General features: G+C 40.9%; 1 protein-coding gene and 1 non-coding gene across 2 annotated transcripts in view; one reads left to right on the top strand and one right to left on the bottom strand.

The window, feature by feature from the left end:
• The window catches only part of Kctd1 (potassium channel tetramerization domain containing 1), a 190,507-nt gene that overhangs the window by 30,680 nt on the left and 135,939 nt on the right, over window positions 1-23,888 (top strand). The window lies entirely within an intron of this gene.
• On the bottom strand, window positions 15,046-15,152 carry LOC117283826. The gene has a single exon (XR_004514843.1). It is a non-coding gene; the product is annotated as a U6 spliceosomal RNA (small nuclear RNA).

The raw sequence follows: 23,888 nt of genomic DNA on the forward strand, positions 1-23,888 counted from the left end.
ATATATTTATATAAAAAGACTAATAATAGTATGTTATGCATCGATAGCAGCAAGAGCTTTTCCAGGTTCTGCAGTCATCTGAACACAATTATAGACATTCAGCACATTCTATTAAAAAAAAAACAAAGAAAAGAATAATATCCAGAAAACAGCAAAGTTCTGTTGCTGCTGTGGTACCTGGCACCATTTTTTCTATTAGCCTCTTAATCATCATCTGGAAAGAGAACATTCTAGAGTAATATCATTAAATGTAGCTCTGATAAAGCACGGTCCCTACTATGTATCATAAAGCAGGTACTAGATATTTTACATTCATAGAGGTATGATACAGTACTGTCCTACATCAATAATACTAGATTCAGTTTTGGTTTGAAATTTACTTTGTCTGCAAATAAGATTGCTACCCCTGTTTTTTTCTGGGCTCCTGTCACATGGAGAATTGTTTTCTATCTTTTCACTTTCAGTCTATGGGCTTCTTTTTGCACTAGGTGTGTTTCTTGTATACAACATATTGTTGGATTTTGCTTCTTATTCCATTTTGCCAGTCTATTTCTCTTGATTGGTGAGTTGAGGCCATTGACATTGCTGGTTATAACTGATATGTACTGACTTATTATTGACATGTTATTGGCCTTTTGTTGACTCTTTTTACTTTTTCACCTTCTCCTTTTAATTTCTTGCCTTGCCTATTTGATTTGCTCTGTTGGGCCTCATGGTGTTGTTGCCTTCATTGTCTTTTTCTAGGATCTTGTTTAGAATTGCTTGTAGTGCTGGTTTGGTATTCATGTAGTTTCTCAGGTGTTCTTTGTCATGGAAGTGTCTTATTTCCCCATCCATTTTGAAAGAGAGTTTTGCTGGATACATCAGTTTAGGTTGGAGGTTGTTCTCTTTTAGTACTTGAAATATCTCATTCCAGGCTCTCCTTGCCCCAAGGGTTTGTGTTGAAAAGTCTGCTGTGATTCTGATGGGCTTTCCTTTATATGTGATTTGTTTCTTTTCTCTTACTGCTTGTAGTATTTTGTTCTTCTGTTGGGTTTCTGGCATCTTGATTATTATATGTCTAGATGTAGATTTTTTTGATTGTAGCTAGTTGGGGTCCTATATGCCTCACTTATCTGAATGTCAAATTCTTCCCCTCTGTTTGGGAAGTTTTATGTCATTAATTCTGCAAACAGCTTTTTAAAGTCCTTTGTATTTTCTCCTGCTACTTCATGTATTCCTATCAGTCTTATGTTATTCTTCTTTGCATCATCTAGGAGTTGTGGATCGATTTCTCATGATCTCTTACTGTTTTTAAGAGACCTCTCTTTTCATGGTCACTGACTGCAATCTTATCTTCTATATCTGAGAGTCTATCTTCGCATTCTTTTATTCTGTTGCGTACACTTTCAACAGAGTGTTTAATCTCCTGGATATCTGTTTGAATCTGTTTTATGGATTCCATTTCTTTCCTATGTTGAGCGTTTACTTTTTCCATTTCTTTCTTATGCTGGGCCTTCATGGCTTCTATCATGGTCCTGAGCTCATCTATTTTTTTGTCAGTTTCTGCTCTAGAGTCTCGAATCACGACTTCCATTTTGCTCACTATCTCTATGGTTATCTGGGAAATTATTTCTGTTTTGAATTTTTCTGGAGCCTGATTGATCTGTTTTGTTACTTCCTGTGCTTTGAGTTCAGGGTGTCCTGGTAGTTCACCCCTATTGACCTTTTCATCCTCATTTGCCCTACTGTTTGCCATTGGTAAACTGGAAGTCTGTCCTTGTGTCTTGCTTAAGTGTTTTCTCATTTTAATTTTTGTTGTCCGACTGTCCTTGGTTTACTCTCTGGATTATCACCCAAATCTTCTGATATAGTTGCTCCTTAGCTTCTGTGTCTCTAACGACCCACAGATATTCTCATCTTCCCGGCACTTGAGCGATGGCATCTGGGTCGGGAGCAGGCGTGGTTCTCCTTCCCGTGGTGGATTGGGGCCCAGCCTACCTCCTGGCGCTTGAGCGATCAGAAGCTAATTCTTAAGCCTAGCTTTGTGAAGCATATTTTTTTCAATTGGGTGATGAGTCATTCGATGAGTTTTAAGATGAGCACAATATATACAGCTAGTGAAGCCCCCTGCCCAGAACCCAGGACTTTGATTGTATGATTATCCTCTGATTGACAGTGTCAAAGTAGCATCTTAGTCTTGTCTCCAAGATTTACCTTCAGCAAATGAACACTCAAGTGTGGCTTTGATAAGCCCAGCTCTCTAGAGGATAATAAATCATGCTCAATAAATACTTGTCACCTACACTTGGAGTGGCTTTTGGCCACAATAATGTCAGTCCCCAGTTGCCTCATCCACAAAATCTTAGCATCTTTATTGTGCCAGATACTGCTAGGGTCTGAGTTTGAAGGGGAAAAACACCACTGGGGGGAAAAAAATGTTTGCATTAAAAGGACTCAGAGCCCTGTAGGAATGAGACACAAGTAAAAAGACAATCCCAATTTTGCAAAGTTTGCTTTTGAGAACATTTTATGACACGTAAAGTGTGCCTGATGTATAGTATTTTGTAGTGGCAGAATGACAACAAGGTAAGGTAGGGTGATTTTAGCTTCAAGTAAGAGAACACAACACTAACAGTGATTTTAATGAGAAAGCCACTTGTGGTCTCAGGTAACAAATGTCCAGAGAATGGCACTTTGGAGTGAGTGGGTTGGCTCCCCAAGAACAAATCTGCTCTCATTCCTCCACTCTGCCATGGGCAATGTGCTGGCATTTCTCCCCTTCTAATTGAAGGGGCCAGTAAAGCCAGATCCAATGAAAGGGAACCGTTCCTATACTTACACAAGGGGTAATCACAATATACAAAAGTATTAAAACTTTTTAAATGTATTATAGTAAAAGACACACTGCCATTAACCCCCTCAAAATATTCCCCTTCGTTTGGACATGCATATCCCACCATTCTTGCCACTTTCTGAAGCAGCTCTGGAAGTTCTTTTTCATAAGTATCTTTACAATGTGATAAAAAAAAATATGGTGACTGGTGCTGCTGAGCACAATCCAACAGAAAGATAGGCTTGGAAAAGCATTATGCTGTGTCCTCATCTACCTCATTCACTGGATTTGGCACCATGTGACTTCTGGCTCTTCCTCAAAGTCAAAGCAAGAAGCAAATGTGTTGAATCAGCTCAGGCAGCCGTGACAGTGCAACGAAAGACACTCACGAAAGAGGACCACCAGAACTGCTCCAGAAAGAGGCAAGAACCATGGGACAAGTGTATCTGAAGCAAGAGACAGCATTTTCAGGGACATTAATGGAAGTATTCCTTTTACTGTAATTTTTAAAATTTTTTAATCATTCACCATATTTTTCTCTCACATCTTGTATTTTACACTACCACCACCAGCTGCCTGCAGATGTTCCTCAGGTACCATTGTCCAGCAGTGGGTCCTAAACCTAAGTCTGAGGCAATGATCGGCCCAGCAAAAGAAGGCAGGAGTCTCTGGCAACTGCAGTGTCCCTAAATCACAGGGGAATGGGGAGGGAAGGCCGCTCTTGGTCACCACATTGTTTTAACTGTGTCGCCACCCCCAAGCAAATAAGCAAATAAGCAGCCTATACCCAAATGTTTTCCGTGGGTGCACTGTGGGGTACTATTACAGAAATCTTTCATTTTCTTCTTTTTACTTTCTTTTTTCCTGTAGTGAGGAGATACTCTTTTTATAATCCTAAGTAAGTAGGCTCTATCTACAAAGTCGAGTAAAGAAGTGAGTAATACTCTGAGATAGTTGTTGATGCAACACAGGAAGTTTAGATTATGTATACAGGTAGTGCCTATTCTATTTCCTACACAGATGAAGATGAACATATTGTAAACAACAATGCATGTATACATAATATATCTAAGCTAAACTTTTGCTTTTACTCTAATACATAAAATTAAAGACTAGGGTAGTATCCAGCATGCTACTTCTGCCAAAGAAATTATAACTGTGCAAGAATTCAAAGAAGGCAGAGGACACATGGAGCTTCCTGCCATAGGTGATAAGAAATGGGCATGGGGGATTGTAAAATATTGGTCTTCTTTTTTTTATTTTTTTGTAGTACTGAGTTTTGAACCCATGCCAGGCAAGCTGTCTGCCACTGAGCTACATCCCTGGCCCCTTTTGAATCTTATTTTGAGACAGGGTCTTGCGAAGTCACTAAGTTGCCCAGTCTGACTTCAAACTTGTGATCTTCCTGCCTCAACTCCCCTACTAGCTGAGATTATAAATATGAGCCCCCACCCAAAGCTGATCTTCCAATTCAGAAAGGAACTCTGAAGCAAATAATCATTGCAACTCATGAAAAGAAACATCCAAGTCAGAATGCAGTTCATCAACATATACTTTCCCAGAAGTCAATTAAAATGCAGCTACTTTAATTCTAATATGTCATAAGAACTCAGATTTGGAAAGCAGATGAAACAGAACAAAAACTGGATTTTCAGCACATCAGTTTCTATACAGAACCTAACCAAATGGACCAACAGAATCCATCCTGAGGTGGTGCCATATCTGCCTGGCAAGTGAAGGTCCTGAGTTTGATTCCTGGTACTGAAAAAACAAAAAAAAAAGTAAATGAGATGCGCCCTTCCTTAAGGTCCTTCCCATTCATCTTAATCCTTACTCCAGGACCTGGGTCTCTGAGAAAGATGAAGATGGAGGTGCTGTCTATTCTGATCACGAGCTCCCTTGAGTCCTTCACTTGGAAGTCTCCAAAGACAGAGGTAAAGTGGGTAGGTGCTGTCCTTGGAGTGTGGGCTCCCCTCCACTTGGTGGGGTCCTTTCAAGCCATGTGGGCGTCATTATTTTTGAGAAAGGAGCATTGATGAAACCAAGTGGCTGGTCTATGTATTTGATCCATTTGATTAACCTCCTTGAGGGTAAATCTTTGAACCTTTATACTTGTGTAACTTTTCAAGGGCGTGATTTCTGTCTGCACAGCCCCTTTTAAGACAGTTGTAACACAATTTGCAAGTGAGGAAAAAAATAAGATTCAAAAAAAAAAATTGTCCGCTCCAGGTTATATGGCTTTGAATGGCAGTCTTTTATTTTTTTTTTTTTTTTTTTTTTTTTTTTTAACCCGGGTCTTATTCATCCAAATCCAGGGGTTTTCCCCTTGATATCCAGACAACCAGAGCAGCCAACAAAGAGTAATTGAGGGTTATAGCTGAAGCATTCACATGGACTTTCTGTCACCCTTGCTGTTTTCCTTTCTTCTTCCTTTCCTCCCATCCTTCCTTCCTTCTGTCTCCCTTCCTTCTTTCCTGTCTCTTACTGCTTAACGCTAAGGTCAGCACTGCCATTTTGGGGATAAAAACAAATACATTAAGCTGAGTTTTCTCTTCCACCCCCAACCTTTTATCTTCTTATCCAGGTTTCAGTTCAATTACAGCCACTTCTGCGAGACTTCAATGCCACATTCTAAGTGCCAAAACCATTCTCAGCCATATTGGAGGCTGTGGCATAGTTTGAAAAATTAAATGCATTAAAATTATATTGCGGGCTACTTAAATACCTCTCATCATTTATAATACATTATCTCCTTTGGTTTCTGGTATTTTTAGTGCAATAAAAATATCCAACAGACCAAAAGACTTGTGTTCTGATTTCCCATATCAGACTTCAAAAGCTGGATTGTTAGTTATTTTGCTTATTGAGAGCCATTCCTCCTTAAAAAAAAATCGAGGTGGGGGAGCAGGAGTGAAGCAGCTTCAGCAGTGAGGCAGCTCTTTGTGGCCTGGTAGCCAGCAGACATTCCTCCCGGCTGACCTAGCCAGGCCCATGGTTTACTGCAAAGCCAGTGCCTTGACCCTGAGTATAACAGGACTCAGACAGGATCTATTTTTTGAGCCCTGTTTTTGAATGGGCTCAACCTGGAGAAACAAACTTGGAAGGTTATCTTGGAATGGCCCATTTGTTTAAAATCTGTTAGTCCATCACTCCTAGGTGTTACATGAGCAGAGCAAGACTGTGCCTGGCAACTCCTCACCCTTCTGTCACTGCACTCCATCAAGGCCAGGCAGAGTGTGCCCAACAGAGGGCAAATCTCCATGTTCCTTTGGTTAATAATAATAATAACAATAGTAACAATGGCACGTGTTGCTTGTTCTCCTCATTTGCAAAATACAAAAAACTGAATTTACATATAAAACTCTAATTGACTAGATCAAGCAACCTCTTTCCTTTGAAGTAACCTCACAGAGGCAGTCTCTGTCCATCACTGGCAGGGTGAACAAGGGAACCAGGTAGAGTTCAAAAGTTGCACCGGAAGTAACGGATTAGATGTTAAGCCTGATAGAGTAGATGGATCATGAAGGAATAGCACTGAGTGAAAAAAAGAAAGGGCCATGTAAAACACCATCCACAGCTTGTAAGATGACATGAAAATGAGATCTGTCTAAAGCCCAATGAAGAAAGTGGTCGTGAGTGGGGTGGGGTGGAGAGTGTGGGGGATGGGGATGAAAGGCAGCAGTCAAGGCTCAGTGCCTCGGTCCTGTGACGACGAGACGTGAGCTGCAGAGTTTGATTAACGCCTGTCAACACCTGAGGTCCAACTAAGAAAGAGAACAAAGAGAAAATTTCCAAAAGAATTGCCTCCATGTCATTACCAACATGAGTGAGCCTAGTTTGTATTTGTATAGGAAGCTCGTCCTGGAATGTTTTTCTGAGAGTCCAAATCCTTTCCTTGGAAATCCTTTTGTCTCCAGATGACAAAAACTCTCCCATTAAAAATTGAGCAGACGCTGCACGTATATCAGTCGGTGTGGGGTGGCTTAGTATAATTCAGACTCTGCAAGTGCCCAGTGTGTAAGGGGACGGGGTTCTGAGACAGAGGCCCTACCACAGCAGACATCTCCTTTACATCCACTGCTTCCACTTTAAAACCAAAGCTGATGTACTGATGTACTCAAAATAGCCCTCCCTAGAACAGTACAATGCCCAATATTTATTTCTTATATTGTTTAACTCTTCTTCTTCCTCCTCCTCCACCAACAGCTCCCTCCCCAAAACTCTGGGAAAATCCAACCAAAAAGTGTCCACCTTAATACTGTGGTTTCCAGAACCCTGACATAAATGCTTTTGCCTCAGAAATGGGTGAGGTAGAAAGAGCTCTCTTGCCTGACTTCTAGGTCAGCTGCTGAGCACCTAGGAGTCATGTGGTTTTCTTTTTCTTTTTTCAGAATTTTTAAAATTGGTGTGCATAATTTACATATATAGTGTTTTATTTTGGCACGTTGGTACATGCATGTCACATACTTTCATCATTTACCCTCTTCTCCCTCCTAGCCTAATTTGCTTTTCTAATATCTAATAGTCTTCCTTCTACTTCCTCTCCTTCCTTCCCTCCCTCCTTCCTTCTCTCTCTCCCTCTCTTTCTCTCTCTTCTTTTCTCTCTCTCTACCACATACATGAGAAAACAACACGTAATATTTGACTTTCTAGTCTGGTTTATTTCACTTAACATGATGGTCTCCAGTTCCATACATTTTCCACCAAATTTCAGGATTTCATTCCTTTTATCGCTGAATTCTATTCCATTGTGTATACATATCACATTTTCTGCATCCATTCATCTATTGATGAGCTCCTAGGCTCTTTCCACAGCCTAACTATGGTGAATTATGATATAACAAATGTGGTTATGCCAGCTTCTCTATAATTATGTTGACTTTAATTTGGGGAGACCATACTGAGGAATGGTATAGCTGGATCACATGGTACCTCTATTTTTAATTTCTTGAAGACCCATGATACTGATTTCCATAATAGGTGTACTAATTTATAGTCCTACAAACCGGGTAGAAAAGTTGTCTTTACCCACTTCCTCCGTCCTCACCAGCACTTGCTGTTTGCTGTATTCTCAATGATCACCATTCCAAAGGAGTGATACGGGCTTTCAATGCAGTTTTGATTTGCATTTAGCTGGAAGCCATTGAACAAAAGGTTCAGTCTGGCTGAGCCTCCGACTCCTCTATGTAGTGGTAGAATTGGGGTGCACTGGGGTGGTGATTTTAGAAGTCCACGATATTTCCCTGCTGGTGGAGGTGGACATTATGATGCAGGCTCACTCCACTGTTGAGTCCTTATAATGACGGAATGGGATTCATCTGGTCCAGGCAACCAGATCTAAAGGTTTCCACAAGAAAGTGCTAGGTTAGTTTTTAAACAAAAACACAATGTAAATCCCATGCAAGCTGTTTATTAAAAAAAAAAAAAGTAAAGAAATCAATGAAGAAAGGGCCAACAAAGTATAATTAGCAAAGCTGCTAATTATTCTCACAGCAGTGCAATGACCTCATGGCACACACTTGCTAAGGGAAATGGTATATGCTTAAGGGACCAAGAGAAGTGCTGGCCACACTGAGAACCACCCTAAAGACCACTTTAAAATGCTTCCTTACCTAACTCCTTTAAAATAAATCAAAACCCTGGCCCCAAAGCCAAGATCAGGCCCCCGAGCTCCAATGTCACTTGCCTCCTGCAACAGCTCCAGAATCCCAGCCCTGCACTCTTCCCCCTCCAGAGGACATTCTGCTGACCCCCCGGCTCCCCAAGTCCACTCACTCTGCGGCTGCAGGCTGGATGCTCATTAACCCCTCTGCCGCATGGTTCATCCAAAACTGCTCCACCTCTCCCCATGTCCTTTCAAAATAAAGTATTTAATTCATTCTTTTGCTTTGGAGCACAGTCATAAGTTTTCATGTTTGTCTTCCTACCAGAAGTAGAACCCCTTGAAGTTAGTAACAGCACCATTAACAACCTAGTTCTTCCCTCTAGTGCCTTCACACAGAGAAGGAAATCAGCAAATTTTTATTCATTCATTCAACAATATTTATTGGATGCTCACTGTGTGCTGGGCATTGTCTTAGGTCCTAAGAAAATAGCAGAAGACGTTTCTGCTGTCCTGAAATAGACACTATATTAATGGCTAGACAATAAACAAATGTGTCTAGGTTAGATAAACATTTATGTGTATTTTGACCATCAGGCCATAGGTGACAAATGATATACAGAACAATGAACCCAGGTAAGTGAAAAGAATGTCACAAGGGGTAGGAGTAGTGGGGCTGCAGTGTCCTTTTATATAGCATAGTTAGGAAAGACATCCTTGAGGTGACCTTGAGCCTGGGACTGAATGAGAAGTAGACGTGAACCATGTAGATAGCTAGGAGAAGGGCTACCTGGGCAGAAGAAACAGTACATGCAAAGGCCCAGAGGTAGGAACATGACTGATGATCGTTGGTTAAATGTATAAAATTGTCTTATTAGCACATTCTCTCAGCAGTGTAGTCCTAGGACAGAAACTCTCCTCTCTTTGTTCAAAGCGGGACAAAAATGCCTGTCTTGTAAATGATATATTAAAGCCACAAATCTGTAGTTTTACCACTCAAAAAGCTTATATTTGGAAAATCTTGGGCCAGAGTTTCTTGAGCACTCTCCTTTATGAAAAAAAAAGTTAAAAACCAATTAATTGGCATCTCCAGAATGGAACCAAAAACTATGATTTTCTCATATTCCTTGCCTATTCCCATCAGGGAAGACCTGGATACCAAATAGAGTCACATCCTTCTTTGAAAAAAGCAGAAAAACAAAGGAAAAATGAGAGACTGGAAATCCAGACTGGTGCTGACAGGCTGTTCATTTTCCTCCACAGTCTGGGTGGTTTAGTCCCGGCTCTTCTTCCACGGCTCTATGCTAGAATGTAGGTGACGGTTAATTTTAAAAGGAAATAATCAGAGTGTCACTTCTTTGAAAACAAGATAGGAACAAAAATATTTTAGTTTCAGGCTATTTTTCACACTCCAAAAATATCGAGTGGAATAAGAAGTTTCACATCCATTGATTTTTCCCCATGCCTCAGTCCTCAGTGGGCTCAGTCCAAAGAACCAGAAATACCCTTTGCAGCTAAGATGTGCCCTGCATGCCGAGCCAGGCATTGTCACGTACAAAGGAGCATTAGACACGGCCTCTGATCTTGGAGTTTATAATCCCTTTGGCAAACAACACAGGGTCACAAGATGGTAAAACTAAGGTGGCTCATGTTGAGTGCCAGGCACCTGAGAATCAAATGAGTGAGAACTCCTGCTTCCGCCCAAGAAGGAACAGGACCCGGATCTTCCACCCAAATCAACAAGAACTAAGCAGGTGTTTAAGACACTGGCCATCAGACAACCAAAGAACAAGAAATGGAAATCCACGCAATGAGCCTTATATTGCCTTACTTATTTTCTCCTCACTGTGGCACAATACCTGATACCGGCAAGTTAAAAGGGGAAATGTTTATTTTGGCTCAGTTTGTAGCGGTTTCCATCCATTGCCTGCTGGCTCCAAGCAAGATAGCAAGACAGAGTGGCACAGCAGAAATGCTCACAGCATGGCAAGCAGAAAGTAAAGAGAGGGATCTCGGGAGGAGGGAGGAAGATAGACCCGTCCAGGCCACGCCCCAGTGACCACTTCCTCCAATCAGGTGTCACCTCCCAACGTCACTTTTAGCTATGAACTCACCAGTAGAGGAATCCATTGTCACTGAGAAGTGTTACACTCTCATGATCTATCACCTTCGTATAGCGCCACCTATGGGCGCATGAGGCTGGGGGCTGCATCTAGATAATCAAGGCAGATGGCTGCAGGCTTCTGCCCTAAATCTCCAGAGTACAGTGCGAGCGGAGGTACTGCATTGCATTTCAAAGGCTAATGGTGGAATGGGACTGGGCCACTTCGCGGAAATGTTTGCCACAGATCTGAGGGCTGCGAATCTGAAATCAATACCAGCTGACTTGGGTCCTTCTGAAGGCTGGGAGAAGAATTTGTTCCATGCCTCTCCTAGGAACTTCAGGCTCTCAGTGACAGTAGCTGGCCCTCTTCTCCCTGGTCTTCCTTCGTCGTCCTGTATGTGTCTCGGACCAAATTTCCTCTCTCATAAGGACAACAGTCATATAGGTGTAGAGTCATTCTTTTTATTTATTTATTTTTCTTTTGTACTGGGGATCGAACTCGAGTCCTTGTGCTTGCAAGGCAGGCTGTGAGCTGAATCCCCAGCCCTCTAATGTTTAACTTACCTCTGTAAACCCTCATTCCAAATAAAGGCTCGCTTGAGATACTGGGGGTTAGGACCCCAGTGTGTTTGCAGGGGAAACAATTCAACTCATAGCAGAGAGGGACCCCAGAGAGAAGCTGGTGGATTCCCTGAGTTGAGAGGATGAAGCAAAAGGACAGGGACACAAAGGCTACTAAAGTTTGTGAGAGAGAGTAGGGGCAGCTCCCCACAAAGAGACACCTGAGCTCTGCACAGGAAACCCCCAAAGTACTGATCAGGATAGGATGAGCCTGGGCTTGTAAAGAAGCTGCACAGGCTGGAGAGTGACCACTCAAAGGATTAAGGAGAACCATGCCCAAGGCTCACAAAGTTCCAGGAATAGGACCTGTTCCACCAACAAGGGTAGGAAAACAACACGGAAGGTGTAGTGGACAGATTACTAAGGAGACGTCTTGCCTTGGAAGTGGTGAGAAATCAGCCTGAGCAGTATTCCAGAAGCACCCAATGAGCCAGAAAAGCAAAGCCCAAAAGGACTAGCCTATTTGCAATGACTTAACTGCATCCCAGAGCAAAGTTCAAGAGTATGTGGAGTCTTTAGCACCCAAGAAGACAAAATGCATATTTTAATTAATATATTTAGGGCCCGTAATCATTTGGTATCCATTTAAAGATTTACTGAGCAGGCTAGAGAGCAGGAAAATAGTCCGTAGTCAATCAAAACCAACCAGAACTAACAGAGATGTTACCTAAGCCAATGAGGACCTGAACCAGTTAGTATAACTGTATTATACATGTCCAAAAAGATAAACAAGAATTGGAAAAAACTCAAACTCTTGATTATATTGAAAATTATCTTGTTTGAGACAAAAAACAAACTAGATGGGATTAATGAAAGATTAGATGTTAAAGAAGAAAGGGTTGGTGAACTCAAAGGTATAGCACAAATAATCCAAAATGAAACTAAGAGAGGAAAGTCAGTATTAAAATTTTTTTAAATGTACCGGTGAGATGTGAAACAATTTCCACAAGCTCAGTATACCTGTAGTTAGTGTCGCCCAAAAGAAGAGATGCAGATAATTTGAAAAAAAAACACCTGAAGCAATAATAGCCCCAAACTTGCCAAACTTGATGAAAACTGTAAATCCACAGATCTAAGATCAACAAACTCCAAAGACAAGAAACATGAACAAAACAGCACACTAATATAGCCAAACTTGCCAAACTTGATGAAAACTGTAAATCCACAGATCTAAGATCAACAAACTCCAAAGACAAGAAACATGAACAAAACAGCACCAAGAGGTCCTAGTCAAATTGTTCCTAATCAGTTATAGAGAAAATCTTAAAAGTAGACAGAGACTAGGAAGGCATATTAATTCCAGAACATCACTAAGGCTGGCAGAGTTTTCTTGTCAGATTCCAGAAGAAGACTCATAGATGTCCACGCAACTGATTGCTGAGAAAGGTCACCAATGGAGAAAGGACAGTCTTTGCAACAAATGGGACAGAAAAAATTGTACATTCACAAGCAAAACAAAATAACCTTTGGTTGTAATCCCAGTACTTTGGGAGACTCGGGCAGGAGGATCCCAAGTTCAAACCTAGCCTAGGCAAATCTGTAACTCAAAAATTAATATATAAAATTTTAAAATTGATTAAAATGAAACCAAAGTAAAAATTTGAAAAAGAGGGGCTGAGGGTATAGCTCAGTGTAAGGGCCCTTCGTTACATCTCTGGCATCATAAAAAAAAAAAGTTATTTGAGCCATACCTGGCACTATATACCAAAAGTAACTTTATATAAACTTTATGTAGCGAATAACAACTAAATAGGAAACCTAAAACTATAGAACTTCTAGAGATAAGCTGGAGAATATTGCTCTGAACTTGGGTCAGACCTTGGGCAAAGATTTCTTTGATAACCTCAATCCGTAAAAGAGCAAACTGATACGTTAATCTTGAATAAGTTTAAAATGTACTTACCTAGTACTTACTTATTTATGATCACCTTAAAGCCGTATCTATATAAAGCATTTTTAGGTTCAAAACAAAATTAAAAGGACAATGAGAGTATTAAGAAACTTCTTTTATAAAGTTATGCTGTTTAATTTTTTAATTTACAACTTTAACAACTTTTAATTGAAAAATCTTAAAATCATGCCTTTTAATTTAACTGAGTTTTTATATAATTTACATTTTTAGGGTTTCTAAAACCTAGGAATTTATGAATCGGTTTATATAGGAGGATATGTTCATAAAGTAGTAATAGGTACACAGCATCTCAATGAATTTCTATCTGAAATTTGCTGTGCTCATATTAAAGAAAATCCATTTAAAATGAGTCTAAGTGTAGACAAGATAGTCCTATAAAAAGTTCACTTATTCAGACAACCACAGAGTAGCAAACACACCTCAGCTCATGATTTCTAGGACTCACTGATAATTAAGCTGTTCCAAGCAGGGGTTCAATAACCAACATTTTCTGTGACCCTCAGGTTAAACCTCAGGATAATTCAGCAAGGGCCTGAGCTACTCTATGATGCCTCCAGTGCAAAGCAAATTTGTCTGTCCTAAAAGTCCTAATTTAGCATTGGTTATTTAATGGTTATTGTAAGTTAAGAACTACTTTAAAAGTATACTTTTTTCATTAAAAAAAAAATCGAACTTTCATTAAAGAGTTCTGCTCTTCAGAATACCAAGAGATTTCTTAAAAATCGCCCACAAATTGTGAGATACAAGTCACAAAGCAGCTATCTGGTAAAAGTTTGTATTTCGCTTACAGTTGACCCCCTCATGTGAGGTGAACACGTTCTAAGACACCCAGTGGCTGCCTGAAACTGCAGCGAGTGCTGAACGCCGTGATGCAAGGCTTTCCCATCTTGGCTAAGCACTTCTGCGAGGGGGCTGTACCTTTGGCAATCTGAGGTGTGGCAGCAAAACTAGCATGAATTTGTTTTCACTTTTCACAATTTCGGAAATGGGAGACTCGTTTTTACCACAGCTGTTAGTAACCTCAGCCGTATTTTTTCCCCTTTTCTTATTAAGTCAACAAGTTTCACTTTTTCCCTTAGAGAAATGACTTTTTTTTTTTTGTAGTCCCTGAGGATGAAACCCCAGACCTTGCACATGCTGGGCGAGTGATAGCGCTGACTTACTTACACCCCCAGTCCTTTCAAAACTTTTGAGTAGGGTCTCACTGTGCTGTTCAGGCTGGCCTTGAACTTGGGATTCTCCCCGCTCAGCCTCTTCCATAGCTAGGATTACAGGCTGTGCCACCACACCAGGCAAAGGAAGCACTTTCTGGCTTCTCTTTGGCACACGAGGCTGTTGGCATTGCAGCTTTTGTGCTTTGGGTCATTGTGGAGTACAGTGAAGGTGCCGTGAATACAAGTGCTACGATACAGCAGCAGTAGACCCAATCACCAAGACAACCACTAAATAGAGAGCAGGCTGTGCGCATGAGACGGACATGCTGGACAAAGGGATACGCTTGCCCTGGGCTTCATGGTGCAGGCTAGAACGAGATGTCGCCGTGATACTAGAATGGCACACAATTTAAGACTTCCTAATTCTTTCCCCCCCCATTGAATTTATTGGCGCATTCTAGGTAGACAGTACAGTTGCATTCATTACTGGGATCTTGTACCTTTACATGACAGGTCTAGGTTCTCACTTTTCCCCTTGTCCCTGCCCTCCCTTCATCCTCTCCTCCCTCCCCATTTACAAACACTTCATTTCCATTTTTTCATTTTCTCATATTTTTTTCTTTTCCCTTATTACCTTTCCCCTACCCTTCCCACTTTCCCTACACCTTTAGCCCCTTTCTTCCTATTTCACATTGTCCATTATATCATTAGGATCTCATGTACTATTATAGTTTATTCACAGCAGAGAAACTATTCAGTATTTACACATGTGTGACTTATTTATTTCACTTAGGAGTATATCATCAATATGAATCCATTTTCCTATGAATGAATCTAAAAAATATGGAAAGCTTCATGAATTTGCGTGTCATCCTTGCACAGGGGCCATGCTAATCTTCTCTGTATCATCCCAATTTTAGTATATGTGCTGCCTAAGCGAGCATGAGACTTTCTAATTCTTTATGCTGGAATTTTCCAATTAATACTTTTGAACTTCATTCCAACCTGGGTAACAGAGACCACGGAAAGTGAAATCTTGGATAAAGGAGGGCTACCGTACAAAACAAGCAAGCTCTCAAAACCTGATGATAAATCTTATAACTCAATAAGAGGGAACCCCCCCCATGGGTGAAAATACTCCACCAAGGATGTTATTCTGATGTCAATTAAGTAGGCGTGAGAAAAAATAAGCGCTCACTCAGTATCATTTATCATTGGGGAAATGAACATTAAAACCACAACCAGATACCACTTTGTATCTGTTACAATGGAGTTTTTTCTTTTTTTGCTTTTTGGGTTTTTTTTTTTTTTTTTTGGGTTTTTTTTTTTTTTTTTTGGTTTTTTTTGGTTTTTTTTGGTACATGGTAACGGATATTGAACTCGAGCCCTTGTGTTTGCAAGGCAGATAGTGGAACCACTGAGCCAAATCCCTGGCCCACGATGGAGAAAATATAAAAGACTCACCATAAAAAGAGTTGGTAACGATGCAGGAGAACTGGAACTCTGCTGGTGAAACGCAAAATGCACAGCCATGTTGGCAAATGGGTTGATAATTTCTTACAGAGTTAAACATACACCTAACAATACGGTTCAGCCATTCCATTCCTAACTCACAGAAAATCTAAAACAAATAATTATCCAAGGATTTGAACATGAATGTTCACAGCACCTTTATTTATTACAGTTCCAAACTGTGTGTGTGTATGATGGATAAAACAAGGATGAATGTGAAAATAATTAAACTGAGTGAAAGAAATCAGTGAAAAAGTTATATACTACTTGATGTCATTTATATAAATCTCTAGAAAATGCAAATTAATTTATAGTGACAGAAAACAGATTAGTGATTGTAGGGGTGGAGACGGAGGGATGGGTGTAAAGATGAGATCACCAAGCGTGTAAGGAAACTTTTGAGGGTGAGGGATATGTTCATTGCCCTGCAGTGCTGACAGTTTCACAAGTACACCTGTGGGGCAAAATCTATCAAATTATCCACTTAAATATGTATGGATTATAGAATGTTAATTATACTTCAGTAAAGGTGTTTTTTTTTTCCAGAAAAAGAAACCAAGAGTAGTCTAATTGATGCATATTGAATGTGACCCCACAAAGATGGAGGACAGAGAGGTTTAGGGTGAAGTGGGAGGGCCCTTTGGAGATGGAACCCAAGTTGTACCTGATGAGGCAGGTGAGATTTGGGAAGGCATAAAAGGTGGACGGGGATTCCAGACAGGAAGCAGAACATAAGCAAAGGATGGGTAAGGGAGCTGTCCCAGTCCCCCTGGGCTGCATAGGGGCATATCATAGACTTTGTGGCTGATAAACAACATAACTACAACATTTCTCTCTGTTCTGAAAGCTGGGAAGTCCACGATCCAGGTACCTGCAGTGCAGGCTCAGTGTGTGGGGAGGACTCTTTCCAGGTTTGTGAGCTGCTTTTCTTTACACGTCTACACATGGCCACAGGGCAAGGGAATTCTCTGGAGTCTCTTTTATAGGGACATTCCTTTTTTAATGACCAAGTTCACTTCTGGCAATTGGGTCATTAAATGAATCAGTTGCTACACAAGGAATTTATGGAGTATGTACATTACAATATTCCGAACAAAGAACCTTGATGACTTTGCCTTTATTTGCATCTCTTACAGGCAGTACTGTAACATATAACAACACAAAGCTATAGTACTATACTGTATACTACAATCAGCAAAAATTATAGTACTGCATAAACAAGGTGCACTGTACAGAAAGACACTGAAGCTCTATAAGCAACATATACAGGCTGTATATATTTAAAAAAAGACTGGCTATAAGCCCAAACAGCACACCTCTGTCATAAGTCCGAACAGTCATTAAACAGGTGGGTCGTCGAACAGAGAATATCTGCATTCATGAAGGCTCCATCCTTATGACCTAATCACTTCCTAAAACTCCACTCCCAGATACCATCACATCAATCTCTCCCAAATAAATATGTATTTTGGGTGAGGACATAAATAGTCTGTAGAAAGAATCATGAATAGCTTTGCATTACTTTTTAAGGGATTCAAATGAGGAGAAAGATGTCCATACAGAAGATGCAGTTAGAATTAGCATTTTGTGTGTGTGTGATTTATACCCTTTTCTAAGTGTTGTTCTTCCTCTCCTGCTTTGGTTATCTATTGCTGTGTAATAAACCACTCCAACACTCGGTGCTTTAAAACATCGATCTGTTTCACCCGTGGTTCTGCGGTTTGAGTGGCTGGCTTTTCTCTGTACGATGCTGGTGAAGGTTCTGGGAAGGCTTCAGTCACCTGGGGGTTCCACTGGGCTGGAACACTCAGTGTGGCTCCCACAAGTGGCAGGCAGCTCAGCGAAGCCTGGCTTTCAGAGTGTCTCTGTGGGATTTCTCCTGTAGCTCAGGCTTCTTGCAGCAGGACAGCTGAGTTTGGGGAGGGGCACCCCAAGAACAAGAGGTCAAGAAACCCAGCAGAAACAGTAAGACTTCTTATGACCCAGCTTCAAAAGTCATGGAGCCTCTGGATTAGCCACTTTGGGTCAAAGTGAGCCACGGGCCTAGGCTAAATTCAAAGGGAGGAAAAAGAGTCGTCTCTCGATAGGAGGAAAAGGAAGGAACTCATGATCATCTTTGATCCACTACATCCCAACCCCACTTCCCTGATAAGTTGCCAGAGCGAAGGTAGCTGTATTTGCTTACACATGGGAGTTATAAGGTAAACGCGGATAAGCAGGATACCATAGCTTGTGTTTATTCTCATAAACATCATGACATGCTTCTTTCTCTTGGCTTTCCAAAGTAAACTTTTGAATGAAGCGATTTTAATGAATCATTAAGTGTTTGGGAGAAAAACAGTCAACAAGATAGGAATGGTACAAGTAAAACTGTTTCACAGGTCACAGTCAGTAAGCTGATGAACTTTATGTGTTTGGGGGCAGAAGTTTAACTCACTTCTGTCTATACCGTTTTGAAGGCTGTGGAATTTGGATAAGCTACCCCAAAATGAAGTGCAATGGATTTCTCCCTTGTAAAAGGGAGCTCTTTTTAGGCTATGAAAGCTGGAATGCCGCGACGAGAACAGAAAATCTTGTCAGTGGCTGGTGCATCCTACCCATGTGAGCACCGGGGTCCATCCAGGCCAGCTATGCCATTTAGAGTCCAAATGCAGGGTTTCTATGCCACTCTGAGAAATACTCATAGTGAGAGGAAAAACTCAGCCCCTAACTTCAGAAGTAAAGTGTATCCAGAGTTTTCAAGAGCAAAGCAATTTGCAGCAAAATGTGGGTGTTTCTGGAGCTGTTGTTGAGACCCCACTTTTATTTACAGTGGTCCATCCGTCACCTGGTAGCGTGGCCCCATCAACCTCCTGGGGGCTGAGCTGGGTACTTAAGCAGGAAGCCTGCTGCTCCCATCCTGCTGGCCTCATTTGCCTGCCATGCAGTGCACTGTACCAGGGAGGCAAGAGCTGGATTTGTTTAAAAATCACAGCCCACTTAGGGAGAATTAGGCTGTGATGTGTGAATGCCAAGCACTTGAGATGTTTACTATTTTCATTATTTTTTTTCTTCTTAAATATTTAATGCTTAGGGATTTTTATTTCAATGTATCATATAAAATGCAATGGGCTGATGAGGCAAGACATTTTCATGGCATTGTCTGCAGCACTGGTATTATTTTTAAAATTTTACCCTATAAATCCAGAGAGGTCTGGTGGACAGAGCACAGAGTTATAACCCCAATTTTGGCGTCTCTTTCTGTAGCCTTGGGCAAGAGACACTAATCTCCTGTCTGTGTTTCAATATCTATAGAACAGGAATCATAACTTACTGAGCCCCACCAGAATACATGAAGTACAGCTAATTAGTGTCTGCATTCTGGTTTGATGAGAGGCGCTAAAAGTTATTGTCATTGTATTACTATGCAAACGATCGCTAACTTTGACATCTGAAACAACTGACTTGTGTGACGGATCAGACCGCAAAGCTTTTTGATGAAGTCAAACCTGGCATGGGGCACACAACACACCGTTGTTTACAGGAGATTTCCTTCTCTAAGACAACGTCCATATAAAGTTCCATATAAAGTTTGTGAATGGTCCCTGACCACAAGAAGACATAGGACACAATAGAAGGCAGCTCTCCCTTCTCAGCCTTCACATCCACAGATACAACCAATCACAAATGGAAGATAATCCAAAAAAATTCTTGTTTTTTACTGAATGTACAGACTCCTTTTTTTGCCATTATTATCCAACAGATACGGTATGAGAATGATTTGCATAGCATTTGCATAGCACTAGGTATTGTATTAACCTACAGATGATGTAAAGTGTAGAGGAGGATAAAAATACGTATGGCAAACACTATGCCATTTTATATAAGGGACTTGAGCATCTTCAGACTTTGGTACCCACGGATACTGAAGGGTAACTGGTTGGACAGCCAGACACTGTGCGACGGACAACATAAAGCACAGCAAAAGAAGGTGAGAGGCCTGTGGATCGAGGGTGAAGGCTCAGAAAGTGCACTGCAGCTCACTGAGGACTGCTGTCTCCACCCAGACTCCTTCCTGGAAAGCGGCAGCAATCAGGAGGATCATTTTGGTGCCCTTCTGCAGGCCATTTCTGTCACAAATTTATCATCTAGCACTAAGGACCGACAACTGAGCCATGTCCAGCTGGCGTACTACAGGTGAAGCCCCCCGTGAATGGGGTGCACTCTTAAGAGCTGAAAACTACGGGTCACAGAGTTTCACCTCCCTTCCAGCAGTTGGAACCATTTTCTCAGCCATCTCCACTCTCTCTTGGAAAGAGGAAATCAGCAAAAAGATGAGACGAACAGACAGAGTGACCTTTAATGATTTTTAAGGAAACGGATGGTAGTACGCTCCAAGATGAATGATAACTACTTTAGTCTATTTACAGTGGTAGCGGTGAATATAATTGTAAGTCAAATTAAACGATTGAGAAACTGAGAGTTTGAACATTTCAAGGGATGACACGACTACCCAATGTGGGAAATTGCCAGTCGAGGAGAATATCACACTGCCTAGAAGTGAAAACCACACATGAGAAGATGCTAGGGTTTGACTGTGTCCCCTAAAGTCCACGTGTTGGAACCTTAACCCTCAGTAAAGTTGGGTTGAGAGGTAAGACTGTGTAGAGTTTGGCCAGGAGGGCTCTGCTCTTATGGATGAATGCCATTACTGTGGCAATGGGGTCATGATCTCGAGAGTGGGTTTGTTATCAAAGCAAGTTCAGCCCCTCTTGCTCACTCACACCCGTGTGATGTTTCCCACCGTGTTATGATGCAGCAAGAAGGCTTTCACCAAATGCAGCCCTTGATCTTGGACTTCTTGGCCTCCAGAACCACGAGCCAAGTCCATTTCTACTCATTATAAATCACCCAGTCTATGGAATTCTATTATAGGCACGCAAAATGGAAGAAGAGAAAAAGAAGCATGAACACGTCAGCCAATATGTAATCAAGGACTGAGATGGGGGTCTGCATTACAGAAGGACTAATGCATAAGAGAAATTCTATTTGTAGTTTGGAAGAGAAAGAATATAACAAAGAAAGGATCATAAATGTTCAGGGTCCTAGAATTTGCTTTTTCATTTTTACAACAAACATTTTTGGTGTGCATCCTCATGGCATCATGGCCTCGAGGAGAGATTGCTGTGTGAAAGAGGAACCGTATGTTACAGGCTGTGATAAAGGTGTGATGCTCATCAAACGAAGTGACTGGATCTGCCAAGGTAGGGACAAGAAGCCTTCTCAGTTAGGGTCACCTCTGATCTGGGTCTTGCGGGGTAGGTGCGTTTAGGAATTCACTAGGCCAAGACAATTGGAGTGGCCTTTCGAGCCAAAGGAACAGAACCTGCAGCATCACTGTATCCTTGACCTAGTGCCACAGAAAAACAGCAGAGCAAGCCACCTTCAGCTTAGTGGCTTCGCACCGCAATCGCTGATTATGTCTCATGAGTCTGTGTGTCAGCTCAGCCATTCTGCTGACCCGAGTCTGGCCAGGCTGACTTGGAATAGGCTTGCTTACAAATCTGAGGTCAGCTAGGGGGTCAGCAGAGGGACACAACTGGCCTTGGCTGGAATGACTCAGCACTGTTCTTGGTTTCTCATGGTCCAGCAGGCTAGCTCAGGCTTGCTCTAATAACAGAGACAGAGGTTCAAGAGACCGGAGAAGCACGCAGGGTCTCATTAGGTCCAGACTCAGAATCCAGGTGCAGTTACTTCAGCTACATTCCATTGGCCAAAGCAAATTGCTTTGATGGAAAGACCTCATCACTGAAAAGAGCCAAGTTACACTGTAAGCATTTTGAAAGGGTAATCAATCTACTACTAATGTACCAGTTACTAAGACATAAAAACCTTTGGCCTATTTAGGGAAAACCAGGATTTAGGTGTGGCTTGAGCAAAAAGTTCCAGGAGAGAGGGAGGTGGACATCAGCTAAACTTGGAAGGGTAGACTAGAACTAGCTCGGGGGGAGCACTAATAAGCCACATTTAAGGGCTTGAAGTGTTTGAAGAAGTTAGAAAGCCATCATAAGATTGAATGACCACATTTGAATTTTAGAAGATATATAACAGAACATTTCCTGAGGAGAAACAACTGGAATTTGAAAAAACAATTATGAGCGAGCTGTGTGGTGCACACCTGGATTCCCAGCACTCTTGTCTCTCTTCTTTTCCCATAGTAAAAAGCCAATTTGGATGAGCCCGTGTCAACTCAGAATGAAGGTGTGTTTGGCAGACTTCCTTGTAGCTAAGGGAAACCAAACGAGTACATCCTGGTCATTGAGGGGAAATCAGAAGTGTCACCAGGAAGTTGCCTGAACTTTCACTTAAAGACGGTTGAGGCATGCCCCTCCATGTGTTTCTTTTTCCATCTATACTATTTCCCATGTATTATATCATTTTTGGGTGGAGAATAAGGGCTAAGGCCGGGATCGCAGAATAGAGAGCTGGAAGAAGCCGGCGTTCCAGGAGGTAATAGAACAAGTTACCGTATTAGTCCTGGGCCTCCTCCTGGAACCCTGGCTCTCATGGGGGAGAAATAAACTGAGATCCTGTTATCTGGAGACCTTGTCTTTCACAGGTGAGCCAATTCTGAACTGATTCAGATATAAAGGGGAAAAAAACCTTAAAATATGTTTGGATCACGATGTACTTAGGCCAGGGTAAAAATAAGTCTCTATGGCAAGTTCATGAGTTCATAGCTGACTAAGTTGGTGATGCCTAAGAAGAAATAAAAAGAGGACTTATGTGATGACATCCTAAAGGAGGGACCTAAGAAGACTTTAATCTGATTCTAGAAACATTTTGGGATCTTTGGTGTTATATACGTCATTTGCTTACATTGTTTTACCTAAAGATGAATTAATCAAATTTGATACTTTACAAATACTCCCAAAACAAATAAAGGAGGAAATAACACTTCCCAGCTTACCCTGTGAAGTCAGTATTACTCTGATAGCAAAGTCAAATGATGACATCACAAGACAAGAAAACTACACCATCATTCCTTACAACATAGATGCGAAATTTCTCAACAAAATACTAGAAACTGAATCCAACAACACAGGAAGCTGTCTGTAATCAAGGGAGATTTATCCCAAGAATGGAAGGTTGGCTTAGCATCTGCTAGTCAATCATACATCGCACTAATAGAACAAAAACCAAAAATCACATGACTATCCCAATTTTAAAAATTAACAAAATTAAACTTTCATGATAAAACACTGAACAATTCCTTCAGTCCAATAAGAAAAAAATCTTTGAAAAATCCATAGCTAGCATCATACTTAATGGTGAATGATTGCATACTTTCTTCTCAGAGACAGTAATACAACAAGACTGTCTGCCCTTACCACTTCTATTCAGTAATACACTGGAGGTTGTGGTAGAAACAATTAGGCAAGAAAAGAAAGCAAAGGCATTGGAAAAAGCAAAGTAAAGAAGTAGATTGGAAAGGAAGCACAAAGAAAGGAAAAAGTAAAACTGTATAACTTCCAATGAAACTATTTTTGCACATAGAGAATAGTAAGTAATCCATCAAAAATTGCCAAATAATTAATTCTCAGAAAGTTACAAGACACAAGATCAGTATTCAAAAACACAAGTAATGAGCAATCCAAAAGTGGAATTAAGAAAAACCAATTTCATTTACAAAGTATCAAAATGAATAAAACATCTAGAAATAAATCAAAGGAAGTGCAAGATTTGTAGACTGAAAAGTATAAATCACATTGAAGGAAATAAAAGAAGACTTAAATAAATGGAAAGATACTCCATATTCATAGATTGGAAAATGTAATATTGTTAGTATAGCAACACTGCCCAAATTGACTTACGAATTCAATGTAGTCCCTATCAAAATGCTTAGGGCCGGGGATTTAGTTCAACAGCACTGCTCCTGCCTCACGGGCACAAGGTCCTAAGTTCAATCCCCAGTACCAAGAAAAAAAAATTACACTTGCATTTGCTGCAGAAATGGACAAGATGATCCTGAAATTCATTTGAAGATTTAAAGGATCCCGAATAACAAAAGCAATCTTGGAAAGGAAGAACAAAATTGGAAGACTCAACTTCAAAACTTATAACAAGTTTCCAGTAATTTTGTCAGTATGGTATTGACATGAGATGGACATAATGGTAATGCACTTGAA

The sequence above is a fragment of the Fukomys damarensis genome, unplaced genomic scaffold, assembly GCF_012274545.1.
Source record: "Fukomys damarensis isolate Sample0158 unplaced genomic scaffold, DMR_v1.0_HiC HiC_scaffold_30, whole genome shotgun sequence".
Taxonomy (NCBI): Eukaryota; Metazoa; Chordata; class Mammalia; order Rodentia; family Bathyergidae; genus Fukomys; species Fukomys damarensis.